Source organism: Terrapene carolina, unplaced genomic scaffold (assembly GCF_002925995.2).
Source record: "Terrapene carolina triunguis isolate 2854851 unplaced genomic scaffold, T_m_triunguis-2.0 Scaffold629, whole genome shotgun sequence".
Lineage (NCBI taxonomy): Eukaryota > Metazoa > Chordata > Testudines > Emydidae > Terrapene > Terrapene triunguis.
In genome coordinates, this window is record NW_020664980.1 from 4400003 (window position 1) to 4411386 (window position 11384).

General features: G+C 49.3%; 2 protein-coding genes across 2 annotated transcripts in view; one reads left to right on the plus strand and one right to left on the minus strand.

The window, feature by feature from the left end:
• Positions 1-11384, minus strand: part of ARHGAP26 (Rho GTPase activating protein 26) — a 443229-nt gene that overhangs the window by 346813 nt on the left and 85032 nt on the right. The gene's annotated exons all lie outside the window — the stretch shown is intronic.
• The window catches only part of FGF1 (fibroblast growth factor 1), a 62067-nt gene continuing 50904 nt past the window's right edge, over positions 222-11384 (plus strand). The window contains exons 1-2 of the mRNA XM_024199395.2: positions 222-634; positions 4446-4659. The gene's annotated coding sequence lies outside the window, so the exon portion shown is untranslated. The remainder of the gene's footprint in view (positions 635-4445; positions 4660-11384) is intronic.

An 11384-nucleotide genomic window follows, 5' to 3' on the forward strand; every position in this document is an offset into this window, starting at 1 on the left:
CATCATCACGGCAGCTGTTCAAAGCTCCCTGGAGCCCTCCAAGCACATGGGGGAGGCAGACTGGATGAAATCCATGTCCTTTCACTTGGGCTCATGTCCAGCCCCAAAATAGCTCTTGTGCCAAGTCCAAAAAAAAGATCACATGAGAGGGGGGAAAAAGTAAAGCAAATGATTTTCCTTATTTTCTTAGCTTGTCCTACGTGGGTGCCAGTATAGAGACCTGAGCTTCCAGGGGCTTCACTACCTCAGGGTCCCACCTCAACCTGCTCAGTAATGGATGCCAGATTTTGACTGGGACCCGACAGCAATCTGGATTTGTTAGTGAGCTTGGTGATACTATTTTCACTTGGAGCCCTTTTTTTGGTGAGCTTTTCTGTGTGTCTCTCCCTTCAGGATCCTCTTGGCCTTCAGTGAAGAAGACCGATCTGGGAAAGGGCCCCCCTGTCCCAACACAACACCTAACCGCCCCATAGGCAGGTCAACAGCATCGCCTCCTTTAGGGAAACTCTCTTCCTTAGCTGTTGGAAGGAACTCCCTTCCTCCCACAGCTCCAGCCCTGTTGCTCCTACTTTTCAACAGTGTGTGCTGACCAGAGCAGAAAACAGCCTGAAAGCGCCTGAGCCTGAGAACCAAGGTGAGTGTTACAGGACCTCAGTCCCCTCAGGGGGCTTCTGAACTCTTGGGTTCCCTACAGGGCATCCTGTGTTGGCACAACCGTGGGGAAGCTTCCCAGTAGCTCTGATGTTTGGTTCCCCCTCTCAGATGATCTGCAATGTGTTTTTTGTGATTTTTGAACTCTCACTGAAGCTTACAAGCTAGGCTGGCTGTGTATTGCAGGGGGAACAATCAGGGTTTTTCTTGATCTCCGTGCTTTGAGTCCTGAGTCACATTTGCTCCGCTGCAGCAGAAAACTAGGATTTCTAAGGGGGCTGGGGCTTGAGAAGGGGGATTTCTCCATTTCATTTTTGTTTCCAGGTTGTATTTGACTGAATTACACTTCCTGAGCCATTTGACCATTATAGCTCCAAGGAGAATATGAAGCCAAGCCCTATTACATGAGGGACGCTGTATGTGTCATTTTAAACAGTTCTGCAGGAAACCTATGTTAGGTGAAATGGTTTCTGTTATTGCTTCTTCCTGGTTTTGTGTTGGGGGTGGGGAGGGAGAGAAAGCTAGGGGGTGGCAGAACCACATACTCCGTGTGTTTGTGTGAGAAAGAGAGAACAGGCAGTCACACCCACGGCTTCCTGGAGGGTGAAAGTGGCTCTTTAGTTAAGTGTTTACTGTATTTCCAAAGAGCCCAATAAAAAAGTACAGTATTTATGGGGTGCAGAGAAGCGTCCATATGGCTGAGCATGTCAGGAGGAGGGCAGGAGTTAGCCACAGGGAAGGGTAAAATAGTCCTGCAGTGCAGTGAGGGTTTTGCAATGTGTCGGAATAGAGGAGGCTGAGGGGAGTGATGCTAAATGTAAATTCTTTATGCACATGCACACATACATGTGTGCAAACACACCCATGCTTTATGTACCTTGCGGTATAGACAGGTAGTAAGAAGGCAGTATAGAACGGGAGCTTTCTAATAGCTTAGGACAAGTTATTTCTGACCTTACTGACTGTCTGCCATTGATTGACAGTACACAGGCTGCTCACTGTGCTCAGAACTCTATGCTGCTGAATATTTGCCTGTCCTACACTGGTGCATGTTGTTGCTGTTTGCTGTTAAATGGCTGCTATATTCCACCCCAGAGGTGGCTGTACTTCAGGAGTAGAGGAAATTATGCCTGAATACAGTGTACAGAGTTAATAATATCTGCAAAACAATTTGGGATGAATAGTGCTGTACTACATTATTATTGTAGGGGCAGATCCAGAAGTTCTCACTCAGTCAAATCTCCCATTGTGGTCAAGGGGTATGGTAAGAACAGAGTAAAAGTTAAGAAAGGACTCCAGGATTTGGCAACAGTCCTAAGCGAATGAATCGGTTTCTTGTGTTAACCTGAGTAACTGCCTATGCTCTGCTACTGATAACACCTGTAAGATGAAGCTGAGAGCTGAAGAGATGAACAGATGCCAGGGCAGGGAAAGAAGGTTTGTACCATCTACATTCAGTGCTAATACATTTTTAAACAGCATTTAATTAAAACAGGTTAGCTAACACTTTTGTTAGTCTACAGAAAGGCATCAGTGTATTTCCAGCTAGGACTGGATTTCCAAATACTTAGGCCATGATCACACAAGGAATAAAGGTATATTTTAACCATGTGTTGGCTAACAGTTGTTAACTAACACACACTGAAATCCTAGTGTAGACAAAGCAAGGTGTAATTTTAACATGTGTTAGTTGGTCAAAACCCCTTGACCAGCTAACCTGTTAAAACTACCGTTTGCCTTGGCTATAGTAGGATTTAAACATGTTAGCACACACATTTTCCCTAGGGGAGGGGAGGCCATAGAGAACAGCTGCTTTCATGGAATTTCCACTGGGGAAAGACATGCTATTGTTCTCCTGAGGAAGCTTATCTCCTTGGGACTTCCAGCCAAATTTGTTAGGCTAAAGAGCTTTAAAAAATACAGGGAAGCCTCAGAACTTCTGGATACTTCGCCAAGCTTCAACTCTCTTGAGGCCAACCTATCCCTAATCTATCCCAGTAGTATCACGGCAATGCCTCCATCACAACAGCACCTTCTTGCATAGACTCCCTTCCCAGTCTCTGTCACCTGTGCTGCTTGAAAACAAAGAAAGAGAAAACCCCACATTAGACACTGCATCACTGGGGAGTTCCTACCATTTGCAGTCCAGCTTCTCAATCAGACGTTGCTTCAGTCCCTGACTGAAGCAACATCTGATTCCAGTGAGGCAGAGTGGCCTCCCTCTGGACCCGAGAGGGAGGAACCATTTCACTCCTCGTGGTGGGTGCAGCTAACTCGGCCCAACCCCCTCGCAGGAAGTGCAGGGGCAGGGCAGGAAGTATAAGAGTAGGGCCCGGCAGCTCAGTTGTGAGCAGACCTGGGAAGGAGGCAGATGTCCCTGCTAGACAGCTGAGCCCTTTGTGAGGTCCAGGACCAGCTACAGAGCAGATCGGAGCCCTACTGGCCCAGGAGATGGCAGGACCCGGGGAAATACTGAAGGAAGCACCACCCGACTGTGACCCAGAGCCTGGCGGTGGTGGCGGTGTGATGCCAGGAGAGTCGGATAGGAAGTAGCCCAAGGAAACCAGAGGTTGGTCCAGTTGAGTTGCCAGGACGTGAGGCAGTAATCTTACGTTTCCCCACTGACCCGTGGTGGGATAACTCGCCACTGCGAGCATCCAGGGCTGGGACCTGGGTCCCCCTATACCTGTCGCTGTCCCACACCTGGAGCTGGCTGCATATTCACCTAGGCCAGAAGGCCTGCACCTGACTGTTGTTGCTTGTCCCAGCCAGGAGGCTGAGGGCTATCGACGGTTTGCTTGCTGTGCCCTGCCCAGAGTGCTGGAGCCAGCCATGAGGCTGTGGGTCAAAGACTGTGCAATTACTCAGGAGGCCGAAACCCTAGACATTTGGTGGGTACTCCAACCAGGGGCTGGAGCTATGAGCTGAAGGGCCGTGTGCTGGGTCCTCTGGAGGAGATTGGAAGTGTGGAGTGGGCAGGTCCGTGACCACAAACCAGGCCACACCGACAACATCCGGCCTTCCTCTGGACCTAGGGTGACCAGATGTCCCGATTTTATAGAGACAGTCCCGATTTTTGGGTCTTTTTCTTATATAGGCTCCTATTACCCCCCACCCCTGCCCTGACTTTTCACACTTGCTGTCTGGTCACCCTATCTGGACCCGAGAGGGAGGAGCCATTACACACTCCGAAGTGCCTGTTTGGATGTGTGCATGGAGATAAATGAATCTGGAATTTGATAAAAGTTAGAACCTTGCCCTGGCTAAACAGCCAATAAAAGAACCAAATGCATAAAGGCATGAGGCAAAGAGCTGGGAAGAAAAAAAAAGAAATAATCCTTTTCCTTCAGCAGTTTTTCTGATCCCACTTCACCACAATCTACTGTTTCCTTGGCAATGGAAGCCTCAAAATAAACAGAAGCCGTTAGGCTGTGTCCAGTAGTCCATTCAACCATCTGCCCAGAAGAAAACCTTTTTAACATGATTTACTTAAGTCCTGCCGCAGTGCTGGCTGCCTGCTGGCAGCTCTGCATGCAGATCAAACAGGTCACTTGCACTTCTTTACTAGTCCTCTTGTCTGTCAGGTGATTGTCGCACATTTATTTTTAAGCTCTGTCATTGTGTGTGTGTGTGTGTCCGTTCGCCTATCAATACACAAGGCCCTGAGGCTGAAGAGTTAGAATAATCCAGCTGCCTCCAGTTCATACAGAGCTTTCTCGCTTCCCGGATAGTACCCTCTTTGGAATGATTTAAACCACCTGATGTGCATGTTGCGGCTTGTCACCTCTCCGCAGAGCTGCAGGAGCAAGGCAACAGGAAAATCCTCAGCACAGAGGGAGAACTGCAGCAGCAGCAGAGTGGAACTGCACAGGCGTCAAGCGGAGGTGAAACCTGCAGCATTGCTGACCCTCCTTCTTTCCAGTGCGACAGCAGCAGCGTTTTCTGCCTAACACGAACACAGGTCCCAGAGCTGCCAGCCACCCCTCTCTCAGGAGCACTGTGCTGCAGGTAAGCTACCACCATCCCATGTAAGAATCATAGACAAGGCTGCAGGTTGAGGATGCATAGTGATGTGTGTGTGAAGGGGACAAAGGGGAGAGATGGAGGAGAACAGTTGCAGTAGATGATGCTGTGATTCCTGTAAGTGCTGCAGGCCCTCAGGAAGAATAACATCTGCAAATCTCCAGTGCTACAGCTAAGTTTATACAATGGCAGAGATTGTGGCCCCCAGCATCCTCCTCCTCATACTTCACATTTTTATAGCACACATTCCATCGCAAAGCCTGCCTACAGCCGGGAAGCATGCAGCCACCTCTGGAGGGAGGGAGCAGACAGCACACTCTACAGCACTGGGGCTGGGGGGATTCTAGCCAAGTACAGACGAGTAAACCGCTCCAGTGCTTACAACAAACATCCTGGGACCTTTAAAGGCCACTCAGATTAGACAGGACCGTGATCTCATCTGAACACCACACACGCAGTAAACGGCACAGAAGGCAATTTATCTAGCCCAGGAGGAGGGAAATTGATCCCATCAGACCACAAGTAGTTCCTGTGAGTCAGCCTATTTCAGCACTGATGCTTATACCAGGAAGTCATCATCTCCGATAACACGGGCCAGGCTGAAGCATAAGAGAGGGATTCTCAAAAGTGCCTATGTGAGTTAGGACCACACGCCCTCTTGAAAATCACCGGCACTTGTGCTCCTTACTCACATGAGCACTTTGAAAATCACAGCTGAGTCTGTAGTGGGCAGGAGCCATCTGCCCCAGATGGGCAAAATGCTTCCTGGAGCTCTCATGGGCACAAGGGGGCAGGCCCTTTTCACCCCCTTTACATAGGAGCAGCCTGGGCTTCCCCTATGGCTGGTGTAATAAATGACCAGGGGCACCATTTCAGATTTTTTTGGGGGGGAACTTTAACCGTGATTCCAGGGGCTACTTAGGCTACTCTAGGTTGTTGGTTTTTTTGCTGATAATAACTTAGAAATTGGCTGACAGGAGTACTGTATCTAATTCTTATATAAAGAAAGAAAACTATATACACAAACACCAATTAAAGGTATATTTTAGGATTACTTGTAAGTGTAGAAGAGAAAACCATGTCTGAAAAGTGGAATTCTTCCAACCTCCATCCGTTTGTTCGTAGATGGGGGTTTGTTTCAACTCAAGAACTGGCACCGCAAGCGAATACATTTCCCACTGAAGTGAAGAACACCATGAGGTGGTAGATTATGGGATTTGTAGGAACAGGCTGGGAAAAATCAGCAAGATGAACATTTACGTGATTGCCAGATTTCTACTGCATTACTAGCTCAACGTCACTTAATAACTAGCCCCAAAATAGCCCTATTTATTGAAACAAAGTTTTTGTTTTTTTTAACGTATCAGGCTATACCTTTAAAAAGAATCACTACGTAGAGTATAATTAAATGATTGATGTTAGTAGCATGGATCTATGATGAACAAGTTTTGTCAGCCAAATCTTACAAATTGTTCAGATTGGCTTGGGTTTATGTTCACGGAAAGGTTTATACAAATAGTTATGATAAATACAAAGGATTACGTTGGAAGGAGGTTCCTAGTGTGTTACTGTAAGGATTGGTGAGAGTAAATATCACCTCAATGAAATTCACAGATGGCACTCAGGTGTGTGAGACTTTGCCACACCCTCCGAAATGTTAAAGAATTAGAATAACAGAAGATAAGAATATTTATCAGCTGGAAGAGGAGATACAGCAGACAGCTGCTTGAAGGCAGCAGTTCAGAGCCAGCAGCTCCTCAAAAGGTATCTGGGAAAAAGGTCCTAGAAAAGTGCAACCCTACTGTAGCAGGGTGGTCACCTGCTCCAGCTCTGAAGGGTTAAAAGCACCCCTAGAGAGGGCCTTGGCAGCGAAAAGCTAGGCTGATTGGGGGAAGCAGCCACAGCTGTGGCCATGCCCCAATCAGGCCACAGCTGGCCCTATAAAAGGGCTGTGAGTCAAGCACTCAAGAGACTCTTGCTCCAGTTTTTGAGAGAGAAGGATCTGGCTGCCTGGGAGCTGAACAGGGTACCTGAGGTGGACCAGTGCTGGGGAAGTGCAGAGGGAGCTTGGAAGCTCCAGCCTAGCAAAACCCCAGGCTGCAGGCCAAGATAAGGGCCCACAAAAGGGTACTAGGGCTGCAGAGGGGCAGCCCAGAGATAGGCAGAGGCAGCAGGTCCTAACCTCCTTGCTGATGATGAGTGGTTTATAGACTGCAGTCTGCCCCAGGGAGTGGGGGCTAGATGGTGGCAGTAGCCACTGAGGCAAGGTGGGGAAAGAGGGTTAGGGGTTCCCCTGGGTGGGGACCCAGATTGTGGGTTACTGCTGGGGCAGAACCCTGACATAGAGGGGCACCTGGGTCCGGGAGGGACACAGGGCCAGCAGCGGGCGAGACACCGGCCTGCAGAGGGTGCTCTGGGCTGGAAGAGCTAATTCCCAGGACAACCAGCAGGAGGTGCCATGCCGGTGAGTCGTCGCCCCGCGACACCCACTCTTGGGAGATTTGGTGAAATCCAGGCATTCACAGAGGAATCCGTGTTTCTGCATCACAGCCTATGGACCTAACCTGACCCAAAGCCCACTGTAGGCAAAGGAAAGACTCCCACAGCAGACAAGTGGGACTAAATAGTAGAATAACTGACCACACTGGGGTACTGCCATTCACTACAAAATCAGAGAGTTGGAAAAAAGTTGGGAACATTTTAAGTGTAATTTAAACAATATTTTTGGTGGCAGCAGCTCATGCTTGTTTCTTCACCGCAGGGAAAGATTACAGGTGGTCATCCATTCTGTGCGCTGCTCTTGCAGCCTGAAACTTCCAGCTGAGCTGGCTGTGAGGGTAATTATCCCCTGAATGTGCCTCAGGCAGCAGCCCCGTGTCACGAGGGGTTGCTCCTGCCTTTTGAACATGTCAGCTTGTGAAGGTGAGGGGCAGATCATGATGCAATCTGCAGCAAGCATCTTCAGACCTTCCTGCCACCACTCCCTCAGTGTGTTTGTTTAAGGAATGAAAAAATGCTGCAGAGGCTCCCAGCTCTGCTATTGGCTCTGCCAGATACTCCTCTGCATTCTTGTTAACTGAGCAAATAGGCCAGTCAGGGGAAGGGAGAGAGGAGCGAGTGGCTCCCAGCAGGTGGTACAAAACTTGGGCTGGCGGGGGGGCAGGAGCCCCCCTACATGGCACCCCCGGATTCTGCCCCGTCCCTTCATTTCTGAGCAGCTGGGGCCCTTGGGCATACTACCAGGCAGCAGTCGCTATACTCCAGAGCGCGCAAGGGCTGGATCTATGGCCAACTTCTACAGAGTGGGTGTGGGCTGAGGGAGGTTCACTTGTGCAGCTGTGCAGGGGCTGGCCACAATTAATAGCATTAATTCATTACTGTTTAATAATTAACACTGCGAAGGGTTTTCTAATGTCAGGTCCTAAGTTCCAGGAGGGAGGCAGGAGGACGTGAGCAAGAGTCTGGGGTGGGAGCAGAAAGGCCATGGAATATGAGGTGAAGAGAGAACATGGGCAAAGTCCCAGCGTAACGCAGAAGAGATCACAGGGCTGGACGAAAGAGAACAGTGGAACTGGGACAGAGGCAGGCGGAGCAGGGAGGAGATACTACTCATCAAGGGAAGGGGAGATGCGAAGCAAGAGAATGAAAATAGTGGAGTGAAGTGAGAGGAAAATCAAGTGGAGATGGATAGAATGTGACCGAGCTGGTGGGGGGAAGAAAGGAAAACGGAGAGAGACTAGTTTACGGCGAGTGAGTTTGACAGTTTGTCTCTGCACTTCCCTGGCAGAGACTCCTGTCTCTGCATGTTTTGTGAGGAGATGGGGTGGCTGTTTGGCACACAGAGGTTGTTGACAAATATTGCAGGCTGCTCTGGATTCAGTAAATAGGGGAAAGGGCAAAGAAAATAACAAGCTTCGCCAGAACGCACACTACACCCGCCTGTAAGTGGGGACTTAGCTGCTGGAGAAATGTTCCTTGAAACACTTTTCCCCCGGTGTTAGGAACTCCACATGCACTCCAGTCCAAGGAGCTGGGCTCTACTTTTCCTGCAGCAGAAAGGGGCTGATGGTGGCAAAAAGATTCCTCCCTCCCCCGTTCTTTTGTTGCTAAAATCCGTTAAATTTGGGCTACAGGGCCCCCTAAAAGTGATCTTGTTGGCCCTTCCCAAACTCCTAAGGCCAAGCCAGACCAAGCTGCAGCAGCGCAATGAGACAAAGCAAAAAAAATGGTTTCGCCAATAGTGCTTCATCAGAGCAACCTGGAAGCGTAATAAACCTTGGAAGGGTCGCCTATGAGAAGCGCACAGAATCTACGGAAATATCTGTGCAAACAAAGGTATAAAGTTTAATTGGTTTCAAAGGGCAAGACTCTGCTTGGTGATGATAAGGCAGCACAATTGTTAACTGTTTTCCCTGTAATACTGGGTGAGTTCCTCTTCCTCCAGCCACATAAATTATGATTCAGCCGTTCAGAATACAGACTGAATACGTGGTGTGGATTAAACCTAAATCGACTCTGGATCTACCAAACTCTCCGGCCAAACATATAACTTTGGAGTCTCCTGGACAGACTTTTTTTCCCAGCCTCACCCCTGCCCATGGGATAGAGTCTCCCTCCCATCCTCTCTAAATGAACTCTGGCCTGCCTCCCACTCCTGCTCTTCCTCCCAAATGAAGGAGTTCAGCAAACAGCTGGCTCCATCTTCTTCCATTTCTTTATTCCATATCAGTAAGGCGACGATTTAGTCATGGGTATTTGTAGTAAAAGTCATGGACAGGTCACACGGCCCGTGGCCTGTCCATGACTTCTACTATAATACCCATGACTAAATCTTGGGGTGGCCGCTGCTGTAGGGGGAGCACCTCAGGGGGCCACTGCTGGGTGGGGGCTGGGGCCAGCTGCACCAACTGCCGGGGGGCTGCCGGAGTGGCCACTGCTTGGATGGTCACCGTGGCAAGCTGCCCCGGGCCACTCGAGCAGCGGCTGGTGCGGCTGGCTGCGGGGCTGCGCAAGTGGCTGGCTGCAGAGCTGCTCCAGCAGTGGCCGGTGTGGCCGTCCCCGGGGCCACCTGAGCAGCTGACTCCCTGAGCAGCTGTCATTATATGTCACATTCTGTCCTTATGTTAACATTAACTGTGTTTTTAATGGTCTATCCAAGTCTTTATCCAGTGCCCAGACCATGATATCTGAGTGCCCTTGAAATTGCAACCTCTTGTCCTGCAGGGATTCAAACCCACTGCTGCCCTGGTGTTACCCTTTGATATTTCGTATTTATGATTTTACTCCCAAGCTGGCATCCCCAGAATAACAAGAGAGCAAATCAGTCAGCACTGGGCCACTAGTCACAGGACCACTGAGAAGAGCTGGGAGGGATAAACAGAACTTGCCTCTGAATGCAATGTTTTAAAAGGATTAAGTCAACCATTGCTAATACTACTTGTCTGTGTGAAGCAGTGTGTGTTTAATTGGAACCTCCAGCATTCAGACTCCGGCTGTCTCTGCTTTATTTGAGTTTGGCACTGAATGCCCTGGGGTAAAATTGCCTTTCCGGTAATGCACATGGCACAGTCTGTGCTGTTCCCGTTAAAACAAATGCTGTGTCTAGCTTTGTGCTGAAATCACATAGCTAGGCTACCCTGGCTGATGCCCGCATTCCTCCCACCCACACCCGACTGCTCCTGGGTTATTAGTGTGTGCTACGTGAGCTACCTCTAAAGTGTCATGTCCTGCTATGCTGCAATAGACTCCCTCACACTGGATGCAGAACTAATGGTTCTAACACTAACGGAGTTAATGGTGTAGATGAAACACGTGGTGGTACTGGGGCTGCTGGATAGCTCAGGGGAGTGCTATTGGGGCATGGAGCTGGTCACCTTTAGAACACGTGTTCCAGAGCAGTTGTTACCCTGATGGTTATTTGCTTTCATCATCTACCAAATGTGGTGGGCTCTGTCAAGTCCATAGTGGATAAGCATCCGTATCACAATTGATCTCTTGGTAGAAAGGCTAACAACCGAATGAATCTGGAATGGAAACTATCCTTCTTTGGGGGGGGGGGAAGAGGGGGAGGAAGGGGGCTGTCAGTCTTGTCAATTAAGATTGTCAGCTCTTTGTGGCAGGAACTCTCTCTCCTTATGTGTTTGTTCACTACGGGGCCCCAAGCGCAGTTGTGGCCTCTCGGTACCACCCTAATACAAATAATTACTTCCCCAAAGTTTGTGGGTGTTCAGACCTGCTGGTTTGGGTCAGACCTCTCTCTAATCTCCACCCTTCCTCACAGCCTCACTTGCTTTGCAACCCCCACCCCCTCCAGAAAGAGGCACATCTTTTTTTTTTTTTTTTACTGTGAGTTCCTGTGGAATTCTGTAATTCTGTGCGGTGATTAGAAGAAAAATATTAAAATCACATCAAAGACCCCAAAGCAGTCACCATGTGGTGGGAGGATGCAGCGGTTGCACAGTATATAGCAGTTCAGAAACAATCAGGGCCGGCTCCAGGCACCAGCTTCTCAAGCAGGTGCTTGGGGCGGCCGTTCCGGACAGGGGCGGCAGTTCCAGGTATTCGGCAGCAATTCGGCGGACGGTCCCTCACTCCGCCTGGGAGTGAAGGACCTCCCGCCGAATTGCCGCCGCAGATCGCGATCGCGTCTTTTTTTAGATCGCGATCGCGGCTTTTTTTTTTTTTTTTTTTTTTTTTTTTTTTTTTTTTTT